This window comes from Salmo salar, chromosome 10 (assembly GCF_965601325.2).
Source record: "Salmo salar chromosome 10, fSalSal1, whole genome shotgun sequence".
In the NCBI taxonomy this organism is placed as follows: Eukaryota; Metazoa; Chordata; class Actinopteri; order Salmoniformes; family Salmonidae; genus Salmo; species Salmo salar.
This window is the reverse complement of record NC_138300.1, coordinates 66,424,188-66,439,703: the sequence shown is the minus strand read 5'-3', so window position 1 is coordinate 66,439,703 and position 15,516 is coordinate 66,424,188. Positions and strand designations below refer to the sequence as shown.

The 15,516-nt window shown below is 42.2% G+C and overlaps 1 protein-coding gene across 4 annotated transcripts in view; it reads left to right on the top strand.

The window, feature by feature from the left end:
- The first annotated feature begins 7,846 nt into the window (after positions 1–7,846).
- The window catches only part of osbpl5 (oxysterol binding protein-like 5), a 165,611-nt gene continuing 157,941 nt past the window's right edge, over positions 7,847–15,516 (top strand). For 3 of the 4 annotated variants that reach the window (XM_014123857.3, XM_082957122.1, XM_082957121.1), the window contains exon 1: positions 7,867–8,113. The gene's annotated coding sequence lies outside the window, so the exon portion shown is untranslated. Of the gene's footprint in view, positions 8,114–15,516 lie in introns of all 4 variants that reach the window. The other variant, XM_014123859.3, reaches the window with a different exon arrangement.

Here is a 15,516-nt window from a genome sequence, read left to right as displayed (position 1 = left end):
TGAACCAGACTTGTGGAGGTCTTCAACGTTTTATTCTGAGGTGTTGGCTGATTTTTTTTTATTTTCCCATGATGTCAAGCAAAGAGGCACTGAGTTGTAAGGTAGGCCATGAAATACATCCACAGGTACACCTCCAATTGACTCAAATGATGTCAATTAGCCTATCAGAAGCTTCTAAAGCCATGACATAAGTTTCTGGAATTTTCCAAGCTGTTTAAAGCACAGTCAACTTAGTGTATGTAAACTTCTGACCCACTGGAATTGTGATACAGTGAATTATAAGTGAAATAATCTGTCTGTAAACAATTTTACTTTACTTGTGTCACGCATAAAGTAGATGTCCTAACTGACTTTCCAAAACTACAGTTTGTTAATAAGAAATTTGTAGTGTTTGAAAAACGAGTTTTAATGACTCCAACCTATGTAAACTTCCGACTTCAACTGTACATCTCTCTAGGACACGTTGAACCATTTCCCGGTTTAACCGCTAGAATTTATGATTTTATGGGTCATGACACATACTGTGGTACTCTATCTAACAACGCACTGTGACATTGGTCAGCCAAAAGTGTGTTAGATACCACCCATAGACATTAGATTGACACCCACTCATTACAATATTGGAGAAAGAAATACAGAAAGAAAGAAATTAAGAAATATATAAATGAATTAAAGTTGGAATAATTAGATAATACATACAATAGCAGTCAAAAGTTTGGACACACCTACTCATTCAAGAGTTGTTCTTTATTTGTACTATTTTCTACATTGTAGAACAGTACTGAAGACATTAAAACAATGAAATAACACATGGAATCATGTAGTAACCAAAAAGGTGTTGAACAAATCAAAATATATTTTATGCCTTGATGACAGCTTTGCACACACTTGGCATTCTCTCAACCAGCTTCAACAGGAATGCTTTTCCAAGAGTCTTGAAGGAGTTCCTACATATACTGAGCACTTGTTGGCTGCTTTTCCTTCACTCTGTGGTCCAACTCATCCCAAACCATCTCAATTGGGTTGAGGTCGGGTGACTGTGGAGGCCAGGTCATCTGATGCAGCACTCCATCACTCTGCTTCTTCATCAAATAGCCCTTACACAGCCTGGAGGTGTGTTGGATAATTGTCCTTTTGGGAAAAAAACGATAGGTTCACTAAGCGCAAACCAGATGGGATGGCGTATTGCTGCAGACTGCTGTCGTAGTCATGCTGGTTAAGTGTGCCTTGAATTCTAAATAAATCAGTGTCACCAGCAAAGCACCCCCACACCATCACACCTCCTCCTCCTCCATGCTTCATGGTGGGAACTACACATGCAGAGATCATACGTTCATCTACACTGCGTCTCACAAAGACACAGCAGCTGGAACCAAAAATCTCCAAAATCAGACCGAAGGACATATTTCCACCAGTCTAATGTCCATTGCCCGTGTTTCTTGGCCCAAGCAAGGCTCTTCTTATTGGTGTCCTTCAGTAGTGGTTTCTTTGCAGCAATTCGACCATGAAGACCTGATTCATGCAGTCTCCTCTGAACAGTTGATGTTGAGATGTGTCTGTTCCTTGAACTCTGTGAAGCATTTATTTGGGCTGCAATTTCTGAGGCTTGTAAGTCTAATGAACTTATCCTCTGCAGCAGAGATAACTCTTGGTCTTACTTTCATGTGGCGGTCTTCATGAAAGCCAGTTTCATCATAGCCCTTGATGTTTTTTGCAACTGCACTTGAAAAAACTTTCAAAGTTCTTGAAAGGTTTCACATTGACTGACCTTCATGTCTTAAAGTAATGATGGACTGTCATTTTTCTTTGCTTATTTGAGCTATTCTTGCCATAATATTGGCTTGGTCTTTCACCAAATAGGGCTATCTTCTGCATACCACCCATACCTTGTCACAACACAACTGATTGGCTCAAACGAACCTCTTCAGGATCGGTGGGTCCCCCACAGGACGGTTGAGCTAACATAGGCAAATGTGATTAGCATGAGGTTGTAGGTACAATAACATTTCCCAGGACATAGACATATCTGATATTGGCAGAAAGCTTAAATTCTTGTTAACTTAACTGCACTGTCCAATTTACAGTAGCTATTACAGTGTAAGAAGACCATGCTACTGTTTGAGGAGCGTGCACAGTTAAGAACTTGAAAATGTATTAATAAACCAATTAGGCAACCAACTTGGGCAGTCTTGATACAACATTTTTAACAAAAATGCAATAGTTCATTGGATCAGTCTAAAACTTTGCACATACACTGCTGCCATCTAGTGGCAAATCTAAATTGCACCTGGGCTGGAATAATACATTGTGGCCTTTCTCTTGCATTTCAAAGATGATGGTACGTTATCTTTTACCATATCTAATGTGTTGTATTCTTCTCCATTAATTTCACATTTCCACAATCTTCAAAGTTGTTCCTTTCAAATGGTATGAATAATATGCAATTCCTTGCTTCAGGTCCTGAGCTACAGGCAGTTAGATTTGGGTATGTCATTTTAGGCGAAAATTGAATAAAGGGGCGGATCCTTAATAAAGAAGGAAAGAAATTCCACAAATTAACTTTTAAGGCGGCACACCTGTTAATTGAAATGCATTCCAGGTGACTACCTCATGAAGCTGGCTGAGAGAATGCCAAGAGTGTGCAAAGATGTAATCAAGTCGAAGGGTGGCTACTTTGAAAATATATTTTGATTTGTGTAACACTTTTTTGGTTACTACATTTTTTTTTCTCCCACCTTTATTTAACCAGGTAGGCAAGTTGAGAACAAGTTCTCATTTACAATTGCGACCTGGCCAAGATAAAGCAAATCAGTTTGACACATACAACAACACAGAGTTACACATGGAGTAAAACAAACCTACAGTCAATAATATAGTAGAAAAATAAGTCTATATACAAAGTGAGCAAATGAGGTGAGATAAGGGAGGTAAAGGCAAAAAAGGACATGGTGGCAAAGTAAAACACTGGAATGGTAGATTTGCAGTGGAAGAAAATGCAAAGTAGAAATAATGGGGTGCAAAGGAGAAAAATAAATAAATACAGTAGGGGAAGAGGTAGTTGTTTGGGCTAAATTATAGATGGGCTATGTACAGGTGCAGTAATCTGTGAGCTGCTCTGACAGCTGGTGCTTAAAGCTAGTGAGGGAGATAAGTGTTTCCAGTTTTAGAGATTTTTGTAGTTCATTCCAGTCATTGGCAGCAGACAACTGGAAGGAGAGGCGGCCGAAGGAGGAATTGGCTTTGGGGGTGACCAGAGAGATATACCTGCTGGAGCGCGTGCTACAGGTGGGTGCTGCTATGGTGACCAGCGAGCTGAGATAAGGGGGAACTTTACCTAGCAGGGTCTTGTAGATGACCTGGAGCCAGTGGGTTTGGCGACGAGTATGAAGCGAGGGCCAGCCAACGAGAGCATACAGGTCGCAGTGGTGGGTAGTATATGGGAGTTTGGTGACAAAACGGATGGCACTGTGATAGACTGCATCCAATTTATTGAGTAGGGTATTGGAGGCTATTGTGTAAATGACGTCGCCGAAGTCGAGGATCGGTAGGATGGTCAGTTTTACGAGGGTATGTTTGGCAGCATGAGTGAAAGATGCTTTGTTGCAAAATAGGAAGCCAATTCTAGATTTAATTTTGGATTGGAGATGTTTGATGTGAGTCTGGAAGGAGAGTTTACAGTCTAACCAGACACCTAGGTATTTGTAGTTGTCCACATATTCTAAGTCAGAACCGTCCAGAGTAGTGATGCTGGACGGGCGGGCAGGTGCAGGCAGCGATCGATTGAAGAGCATGCATTTAGTTTTACTTGCATTTAAGAGCAGTTGGAGGCCACGGAAGGAGAGTTGTATGGCATTGAAGCTCGTCTGGAGGGTAGTTAACACACTGTCCAAAGAAGGGCCAGAAGTATACAGAACGGTGTCGTCTGCGTAGAGGTGGATCAGAGACTCACCAGCAGCACGAGCGACATCATTGATAAATACAGAGAAAAGAGTAGGCCCAAGAATTGAACAATGTGGCACCCCCATAGAGACTGCCAGAGACCCGGACAACAGGCCCTCAGATTTGACACACTGAACTCTATCAGAGAAGTAGTTGGTGAACCAGGTGAGGCAATCATTTGAGAAACCAAGGCTATTGAGTCTGCCGATGAGGATGTGATGATTGACAGAGTCGAAAGCCTTGGCCAGGTCAATGAATACGGCTGCACAGTATTTTTTCTTATCGATGGCGGTTAAGATATCGTTTAGGACTTTGAGTGTGGCTGAGGTGCACCCATGACCAGCTCTGAAACCAGATTGCATAGTGGAGAAGGTGCGGTGGGATTCGAAATGGTTGGTAATCTGTTTGTTGACTTGGCTTTCGAAGACTTTAGAAAGGCAGGGTAGGATAGATATAGGTCTGTAGCAGTTTGGGTCAAGAGTGTCCCCCCCTTTGAAGAGGGGGATGACCGCAGCTGCTTTCCAATCTTTGGGAATCTCAGACAACACGAAAGAGAGGTTGAGCAGGCTAGTAATAGGGGTTGCAACAATTTTGGCAGATCATTTGATAAAGGGTCCAGATTGTCTAGCCCGGCTGATTTGTAGGGGTCCAGATTTTGCAGCTCTTTCAGAACATCAGCTGACTGGATTTGGGAGAAGGAGAAATGGGGAAGGCTTGGGCGAGTTGCTGTCAGGGGTGCATTGCTGTTGACCGGGGTAGGGGTAGCCAGGTGGAAAGCATGGCCAGCCGTCGAAAAATGCTTATTGAAATTCTCAATTATAGTGGATTTATCGGTGATGACAGAGTTTCCTATCCTCAGTGCAGTGGGCAGCTGGGAGGAGGTGTTCTTATTTTCCAAGGACTGTACAGTGTCCCAGAACTTTTTTGAGTTTGTGTTGCAGGAAGTAAATTTCTGCTTGAAAAAGCTAGCCTTTGCTTTTCTAACTGCCTGTGTATATTGGTTTCTAACTTCCCTGAAAAGTTGCATTTCACGGGGGCTGTTCGATGCTAATGCAGAACGCCACAGGATGTTTTTGTGTTGGTTAAGGGCAGTCAGGTCTGGAGAGAACCCAGGGCTATATCTGTTCCTGGTTCTAAATTTCTTGAATGGGGCATGCTTATTTAAGATGGTGAGGAAGGCATTTTTTTAAATAACCAGGCATCCTCTACTGCTCTAGAGCACCGGATGCTGGAGTGAGTAGTCGTGCTGTACTTCGCTCCGTGGGTAGTATTACATTTCATTACATTACATGACAACGGAACGATTTGATTAGTGTAATGTTAGCTAGCTAGCTACATATTTGTCTTTGCATCAAAGATAAAGGTGTAGCTAAAGGTGTAGGTGTAGCTTTGAGAAACTAACTTTGAGAAACTAACAAGGTTAGCTAGCCAGCTGTATTCGCAGTACTGTGGAAACTAAATACATTACAACGGAACGATTTGATTATTGTAATGTTAGCTAGCTTCATAGTTGTCTCTGTATCAAAGATAAAAGATAAAGGTAAACGCAGCCACTGCTAGCTAGCCAAGTCTACCAGTACTGTATCATTTTTATTCAATAAGATTTTTGCAACGTAAGCTTAACTTTCTGAACTTTCAAGTTGTGTAGTCCACTTGTGTAGCTAGCAGGACTGACTGTGTTAGCTAGCCAACGTTTAATTACTTCTGCGTTACGAAAGGAACTAGAAACAGACACGAATGATCCATTGGTAGTTTGTTGTAACCAAGTATTGGTGCTAACCGTGTGTTATTGGATGCTAGCATGCTAGTTAGCTATAGCATCATAGGACACGGTGCACTGGGTGGGTTTCACAGAAGAATACTGTACCACGTTATCTAGCTGAATAAACTAAGTTTGAGCCTATTCCTGGAAACATTGAACCACTGTGGTTTACATCAATTATAATTTCTAAAGTGGAAGTTGGAAAAGTTATATTTGAGTGTTTCAGTGAATGGTTAGTGAGGGAGGCCCTGCTCTCTCGCTTCCCCAGTTGTTTAGTTAATTTTCATTCCAATCTCCTTTGCATTAGCGTAGCCTCTCCTGTAGCCTGTCAACCATGTGTCTGTCTATCCCTGTTCTCTCCTCTCTGCACAGGCCACACAAACGCTTCACACTGCATGGCCGCTGCCACTCTAACCCGGTGGTCCCAGTGCGCACGACCCACGTGGAATTCCAGGTCTCCGGCAGCCTCTGGAACTGCCGGTCTGCGGCCAACAAGGCAGAGTTAATCTCAGCCTATGCTACCCTCCAGTCACTCGACTTCTTGGCGCTCACGGAAACATGGATTACCACAGAAAATACTGCTACTCCTACTGCTCTCTCCTCGTCTGACCACGTGTTCTCGCATATCCCGAGAGCATCTGGCCACCATGTGGTCCCCCCTACCACATGGTACCCCACTAATCTACAGACGGAAACGCACAAGGTGGCTAAAAACAGACCTCCCATCTTCTGCCAGCTTGCTACCTATGGCCCGGCTAGCTGTCTGAATTTCACTGGGCCCTTATGATCACTCAGCTAAGCATGCCTCTCCTTAATGGGTAGCAAGTTGGCAGAAGATGGTCTGTTTTTAGCCACCTCGTGCATTTCCGTTGGTAGATTAGTGGGGTTCCGTGTGGTAGAGGGGACCAATCTAATTGGCAAAAATAGTTATAGTGGCCCAAGAAAATTGTCCGATAGACCGATTCAGACAGCAGCCGATAAGACAGCTAACGATTAGCGGGCTGCAGATGGGCGTTCAGGTTACGTCGCGACGGAGGGGCTAGTTGGCTAACTCCCTCGGGCAGATAACGTCGGTAGTCCAGTCATGAAGGCCAGATGGGGCTCCGCATCGACTGTAAAACAGGTCCGGATAGGTGATTGTAGCCCAGGAGTGGCTGATGGAACTCTTCAGCTGGCTAGCTCCGGAATAATTGATGTTAGGTCCAGGACCGACGTTAGTCAATAGTTACTCGGATAGCAGCTAGCTAGCTGCAAGATCCAGGTGTAAATGTCCAGAGCTTGCGGTAGAAATCTGGGTATATGGAGAGAAAATAGGCCCGGTATGCTCTGGTCTGAATCGCCTTGTACAAAACTGGCGATAGCTTTTCGAGCTAAGAGATAGCTGATGACCGCCAACCATGGTTAGCTGAATTCTAACATTAGCTAGTAAACTGGCTAACTTCTGGCTAGCTTCTGTTGTGGATTTCAGATTTGAGGTAAATAAGCCTTTTTTTTCTTTAATTGGTGAGGCGGGTTGCAGGAGAGTGTTTTGAAGTTGTGTTTTGAAGTTGTGTTTTTAGATATATATATATCCATATGTGTATAAAATATCCATATGTGTATTTCATCATTTTGATGTCTTCACTATTAGAGAAAATAGTAAAAATGAAGAAAAACCCTTGAATGAGTAGGTGTGTCCAAACTTTTGACTGTTACTGCAGATAACGAAATACATACAGATATGTAGAGAACACATCCATTTTAGTCAGTATTTTTGTATTTCCTTGTTCATTTATTTAATTATGCATGGATTTATTTATTTTTTAATCTATTTATGTATGTATTTATTGATTTCAAATAATGGCAGGTTTGGTCCTCCATAAAGGGGACGTATCGTTCAATGCAAGTCGTCACGCAACGTAGCAAACGTTGAACTGAACAGGGTTGCGTTCAGGACGACAAAACAGTGTGCAACTTTTAACTCAACGGAAGCGGTATTGTTCCTAACTGACTGGCTTAGCTAAGTAAATAATAAAAATAACAGTATGTTCAAGAACATACAATAAGAACGTTTTGGCGAAACGTGTAGTTCGGCACATCGTTCCACAACGTAACAAAAATGAAATCGAGATGAACCGGTCACACCCATATTGATGATCAGGCCACACCCACCAAACCGGAGCGAAGTAACATACCTCAAAGGTTGTTGAAGAACGGTGCGCACCTTTTTGGGAAACTTGTCGTTCAGTACAAACCGTCACGTAACGTAGCAAACGTTGAAGTGAACTGAACTAACCCATGAACCACTTCTCTCTGCCATTGCAGTCATATCAACATACAGGAAAATGCGATGAGAAGTCGTGCTGGTGTACCGGTATCCGACTTTGAATGCCAAGTGTGAGAAATCGAATTGCGTGATCGGTGGCGTAACAGGTATGGCTCGTTTCTTTACGATGTTTATTTCAGAAAAATCAACATTTGCAGCACATGTCGTTTTTCTCCCAGTAGCTAGCTGTTACATTTGCTAGCTTATCAAGCTAAGGTTACGCCACATTTTTAAGGGAGTAGCTATATATCTAAGGTCCACGGCACTTCAAAGGGTGCTGAAATAGTTTCAACATGTAACGTTAGCTAGGTAGTTAACGTTAAACTAGCTAACATCTTAGTTACGCTAACGTAGCTAGCTAAGTAGCTAGCTAACATTGTTAACAGCAGATTTACAAGTAGCTGCCAAAATAAAGGAAACACCAACATAACGTGTCTTAAATAGGGTGTTGGGCCACCACGAGCCAGAACAGCTTCAAGGCACCTTGGAATAGATTATACAAGTGTCTGAATCTCTATTGGAGGGATCCGATACATTCCTTAATTGGTGATTTGTTGATGTGATGGTGTTATAAAATGCTGTCTCAGCTCTTGTTCCAGAATCTTCACAAGTGTTCAATTGGGTTGAGATCAGGTGACCGAGACGGCCATGGTATATGGTTTACGTCGTTCATGTTCATCAAACCAGTCAGTGACCTGTGGACGGGGGCATTGTCATCCTATAGGGGCAGAACTATGGTAGCCAAAATATGGCATGCCCAGCATTTTTATACATGACCCTTAGCATGATGGAATGGTTAATTGCTTAATACACGTAGGATCCACACCTGTGTGGAAGCACCTGCTTTCAATATACTTTGTCCCCCTTATTTCCTCAGGCGTTTCCGTTATGTTTGCAGCTAACTGTATATTGAAGATATTAGCTAGTTAACTAAATTAGCTACATGGGGATTCAAGTCAAAATAAATGCTAGCTGGCTACAGGGGTTGTGTAATTTATTTTGTGAGAACTAATGTTACTGTCCCCACTACAACAAAAATACATGGAATTAAATACATGTAATTTTGTCCTTAACATTTTTTAAGTACTGTAGAATTCAATTCTATCGAAGTATTCAGACCCCCTTGACTTATCACATTTTGTTACTTTTAGAATAAGGGTCAAAATGGATATAAACAATGCATTCCTCATCAATTTACACACAATATCCAATAATGACAAAGTGAAAACAGATTAGTGGACAACGAATTAGAAACATACCTTATTTGCATAAATATTCAGACCATTTGCTATGAGACTCAAAATTGAGCTCAGGTTCATCCTGTTTCCATTGATCATCCTTGAGATGTTTCTACAACTTGATTGGAGTTCACCTGTGGTAAATTAAATTGATTGGGCATAATTTGGAAAGGCACACACCTGTCTATATAATGTCCCACAGTTGACAGTGCATGTCAGAGCAAAAACTAAGCCTTGAGGTCAAAGGAATTGTCCGTAGAGCTCCGCGACAGGATTGTGTCAAGGCACAGATCTGGGGAAGTGTACCAAAACAGTCCTCCAGCATTGAAGGTCTCCCAAGAACATATTGGCCTCCATTGTTCTTAAATTAAAGAAGTTTGGAACCACCAAGACTCTTCCTAGAGCTGTCCCCCTGGCCAAACTGAGAAGGGCCTTAGTCAGGGAGGTGACCAAGAACCCGATGTTTACTATGACAGAGCTATAGAGTTCCTCTGTGGAGATGAGAGAACCTTCCAGAAGGACAACCATCTCTGCAGCCCTCTGCCAATCAGGACTTTATGGTAGAGTGGCCAGATGGAAGTAAAAGACACTCCTCAGTAAAAGGCACATGACAGCCCGCTTGGAGTTTGCCAAAAGGCACGTAAGGCCTCTTAGACTATGAGAAACTAGATTCTCTGGTCTGATGAAACTAGGTTTGAACTCTTTGGCCTAAATGCCAAGCATCACATCTGTAGGAAATCTGGCACCATCCCTATTGTGAAACTTGGTGGCAGCGTCATGCTGTGGGGATGTTTTTCAGCTGCAGGGACTGGGAGACTAGTCAAGATCGAAGGAAAGATGAATAGAGCAAAGTACAGAGAGATGAGAGGTTGACCGATTTTATGATTTATCAACGCCGATACCGATTAATCGGACGATTTTTAGAAATGTATTTGGAATAATGACAATTACAACAATACTGAATGAACACTCATTTTAACTTAAAATAATACATCAATAAAATCAATTTAGCCTCAAATAAATAATGAAACATGTTATATTTGGTTTAAATAATGCAAAAACAAAGTGTTGGAGAAGAAAAAGTAAAAGTGCAATATGTGCCATGTAAAAAAGCTAACGTTTAAGTGCCTTGCTCAGAACATGGGAACATATGAAAGCTGGTGGTTCCTTTTCACATGAGTCTTCAATATTCCCAGGTAAGAAGTTTTAGGTTGTAGTTATTATAGGAATTATAGGACTATTTCTCTCTATACGATTTGTATTTCATATACCTTTGACTATTGGATGTTCTTATAGGCACTTTAGTATTGCCAGTGTAACAGTATAGCTTCCGTCCCTCTCCTTGCTCCTACCTGGGCTCAGACCAGGAACACATCGACAACAGCCACCCTCGAAGCAGCATTACCCATGCATTGCAAGGGAAAAAACTACTCCAAGTCTCAGAGCGAGTGACGTTTGAAACACTATTAGCGCGCACCCGCTAAGCTGCTAGCCATTTCACCTAGGTTACACCAGCCTAATCTTGGGAGTTGACAGGCTTGAAGTCATAAACAGCGCAATGCATTGCGAAAGCTGCTGGCAAAACGCAGTGAAGTGCTGTTTGAATGAATGCTTACGAACCTGCTGGTGCCTACCACCGTTCAGTCAGACTGCTCTATCAAATCATAGACGTAATTATAAAATAATAAACACACAGAAATACGAACCTTAGGCCATTAATATGGTCAAATCCGGAAACTATCATCTCGAAAACAAAACGTTTTTTTTTTCTTTCAGTGAAATACGGAACCGGTCCGTATTTTATGTAACGGGTGGCATCCCTAAGTCTAAACATTCCTGTTACGTTGCACAACCTTCAATGGTATGTCATAATTACGTAAAATTCTGGCAAATTAGTTAGCAACAAGCCAGGCAATGAACGCAAGAGCAGTGACACAATTTCATGTTAGCAGGCAATATTAACTAAATATGCAGGTTTAAAAATATATACTTGTGTATTGATTTTAAAGAAAGGCATTGATGTTTATGGTTAGATTCATTGGTGCAACAACAGTGCTTTTTTCGCAAATGCGCTTGTTAAATCACCCGTTTGTCGAAGTAGGCTGTGATTCAATGAAAATTAACAGGCACCGCATCGATTATATGCAACGCAGGACACGCTAGATAAACTAGTAATATCATCAACCATGTGTAGTTAACTTGTGATTATGTTAAGATTGATTAGTTTTTTATAAGATAAGTTTAATGCTAGCTAGCAACTTACCTTGGCTTCTTGCTGCCCTCGCGTAACAGGTAGTCAGCCTGCCATGCAGGCTCCTCGTGGAGTGCAATGTAAGGCAGGCGGTTAGAGCGTTGGACTAGTAACCAGAAGGTTGCAAAAACGAATCCCCCCTGAACAAGGCAGTTAACCCCCGTTCCTAGGCCGTCATTGAAAATAAGAATGTGTTCTTAATCTGACTTGCCTAGGTAAATAAAGCTGTAAAAAAAATGGTTTGAGAACCTGAAATCGGCCCTAATTAATCTGCCATTCCGATTAATCGGTCGACCTCTAAGAGAGATCCTTGATGAAAACCTGCTACAGAGCGATCAGGACCTCAGACTGGGGTGTACTTCCCAGTACATCACTGGGGCCAAGCTTCCTGACTCTGTTGAATGGTGTCTGTGAGTATAACAGAACTCATATGGCAGGCCAAAACCTGAGAAGATTCTAAACAGGAAGTGCCCTCTCTGACCATTTCTTGGCCTTCTATATCCTCTTTATCGAAAACAGAGGATCTCTGCTGTAACGTGACATTTTCTAAGACTCCCATAGGCTCTCAGAGAGCCCATAGGCCCATAGGCTCTCAGAAGGCGCCAGAACGTTGAATGATGACTCTGCAGTGATGACTCTGCAGTCCCTGGCTGAAAAACAGTAGCGCATTTGGATAGTGGTCGATCTGAGAACAATGAAACGGGTGTGCGCTTGCACGTGAAGAGTCCATTTTACATTTTCAGTCTTTGAACGAAAACAACGTCGCCCGGTCGGAATATTATCGCTATTTTACGAGACAAATCGCATAACAATTGATTTTAAACAGCGTTTGACATGCTTCGAAGTACAGTAATGGACTATTTTGAAATGTTTTGTCACGATACGCGCCGGCGCGTTACCCTTCGAATGGTGTCTTGAACGCAAGAACAAACGCAGCTATTTGGATACAACTATGGATTATTTGGAACCAAACCAACATTTGTTGTTGAAGTAGAAGTCCTGGGAGTGTATTCTGACGAAGAACAGCAAAGGTAATCAAATTTTTCTTATAGTAAATCTGAGTTTGGTGAGTGCCAAACTTGGTGGGTGTCAAAATAGCTAGCCATGATGGATGGGCTATCTACTCAGAATATTGCAAAATGTGCTTTCACCGAAAAGCTATTTTAAAATCGGACATAGCGATTGCATAAAGGAGTTCTGTATCTATAGTTCTTAAAATAATTGTTATGTTTTTTGTGAACGTTTATCGTGAGTAATTTAGTAAATTCACCGGAAGTTTCGGTGGGTATGCTAGTTCTGAACGTCACATGCTAATGTAAAAAGCTGGTTTTTGATATAAATATGAACTTGATTGAACAAAACATGCATGTATTGTATAACATAATGTCCTAGGGTTGTCATCTGATGAAGATCATGAAAGGTTAGTGCTACATTTAGCTGTGGTTTGGGTTTATGTGACATTATATGCTAGCTTGAAAAATGGGTGTCTGATTATTTCTGGCTGGGTACTCTGCTGACATAATCTAATGTTTTGCTTTCGTTGTAAAGCCTTTTTGAAATCGGACAGTGTGGTTATATTAACGAGAGTCTTATCTTTAAAATGGTGTAAAATAGTCATATTTTTGAAAAATTGAAGCAATAGCATATCTAAGGATTTGAATAACGCGCCACAGGATTCAACTGGCTGTTGAGTAGGTGGGACGCAAGCGTCCCACCTAGCCCATAGAAGTTAAGAAAAATGTGTTAAGGGCTTGTTAGTTAGCATTTGACTGTAAGGTGAAATACCTGTTGTATTGTGACAAATACACTTTGATTTGATTAGTGGTGGCTATTCAGCAGCCTGGTGGTCTGTGGGTAGAAGCTGCTGGCCAGTCTCAGTTTTTGCCATGATGCTCCTGTACTGCCCGAGTCTGAGTGATTGCAGCGGGGAGAACAGGGCATGGCTTGGGTGGAAGGGGGTCCCTGATGATCTTTTTGTCCTTCCTGCGACACTTGTTGTAGATGGGGTGTTCAGCTGCATGCATCTCCCTTTGAAGAGCCTTGCGGTCCGCGGGGGTGTAGTTGCCGTACCAGGCTGTGATGCAGCCCGACAGTATGCTCTCGTTGGTTCTGCTGTGGAACGCATACAAAGCTCTCCCTCGCAAATCTGATCATAACTATATCCTCATGATTTGCTTACAAGCGAAATCTCAAACAGGAAGTACCTATGACATGCTCAAAAGAGAAATGGCCCAATGAAGCAGATGCTAAGCTACATGACTGTTTTGCTATCACAGACTGGAATATGTTCTGGGATTCATCCCATGACATTGAGGAGTTTACCACATCATTCACCGGCTTCATTAATAAGTGCATTGATGAAGCAGTGACCGTACGTACATATCCCAACCAGAAGCCATGAATTACAGGCAACATCCTCACTGAGCTAAAGGCTAGAGCTGCCGCAATCAAGGAGCGGGACTCTAACCCGGAAGCTTATAAGAAATCCAGCTATGACCTCCGATGAACCATCAAACTGGCAAAGCGTCAATACAGAACTAAGATTGAGTCCTACTACAATGGCTCTGATGCTCATCGGATGTGGCAGGGCTTGCAAACTATCGCGGATTACAAAGGTAAACCCTTCTGAAATCTGCCCAGAGGCGCATGCCTACCAGACGAGATCAATGCCTTCTATGCTCGCCTTGAGGCAAGGAACACTGAACCATGCGTGAGGACACCTGCCGTTCCAGATGACTGTATGATCACGCTCTCTGTAGCCGGTGTGTCTAAGACCTTTTTTTAAATAGGTCAACATTCACAAGACTGATTACCAAGACACATACTTGGAGCATGCGCAGGCAAGTGTCTTCAACCTGTCCCTGACCGTGTGTGTAATACATGTTTCAAGCAAACCACCATGGTCCCTGTGCCCAAGAACGCCAAGGTAAACCGTCTAAATGACTACCTCCCCCTAGCACTCACATCTGTAGCCATGAAGTGCTTTGAAAGGCTGGTCATGGCTCACATCAACACCATTATCCCAGAAACTCTAGACCCACTCCAATTTGCGTACCGCCCCAACAGATCCACAGATGATGCAATCTCTATTGCACGCAACACTGCCCTTTCTAGAGGTCGACCGATTAATTGGAATGGCCGATTTTAATTAGGGCCGATTTCAAGTTGGGCCGATTTCAAGTTTTCATAACAATCGGTAATCGGTATTTTTGGCCACCGATTTGCCTATTTAAAAAAAAAAATGTATATAAAAAAAGAATACTTTTTTACACCTTTATTTAACTAGTCAAGTCAGATTAAGAACACATTCTTATGTACAATGACGGCCTAGAAACGGGGGTTAGGGTTAACCCTAACCCTAACCCTTGTTCAGGGGGGATTTGTTTTTGCAACCTTCGGTTACCAGTCCAACGCTCTAACCACCTGCCTTACATTGCACTCCACAAGGATTAACAGGCTGACTACCTGTTACGCGAGGGCAGCAAGAAGCAAAGGTAAGTTGCTAGCTAGCATTAGATTTATAAAAAAACTATCAATCTTAACATAATCACTAGTTAACTACACATGGTTGATGATATTACTAGTTTATCTAACGTGTCCTGCATTGCATATAATCGATGCGGTGCCTGTTAATTTTCATTGAATCACAGCCTACTTCGACAAACGGGTGTTGATTTTAACAAGCGCATTTGCGAAAAAAGTACTGTCGTTGCACCAATGTACCTAACCATAAACATCAATGCCTAACAGGAATATTTTGACTTAGGCACCCGTTAGATAAAATACGGAACGGTTCCGTATGTCACTGAAAAAAAAAAACTTTTATTTTCGAGATGATCGTTTCCGGATTCGACCATATTAATGACCCAAGGCTCGTATTTCTGTGTGTTTGTTATATTATAATTAAGTCTATGATTTGATAGAATAGTCTGACTGAGCGGTGGTAGGCAGCAGCAGGCTCGTAAGCATTCATTCAAACAGCCCTTCGCTGTGCTTCAAGCATTGCGCTGTTTATGACTTC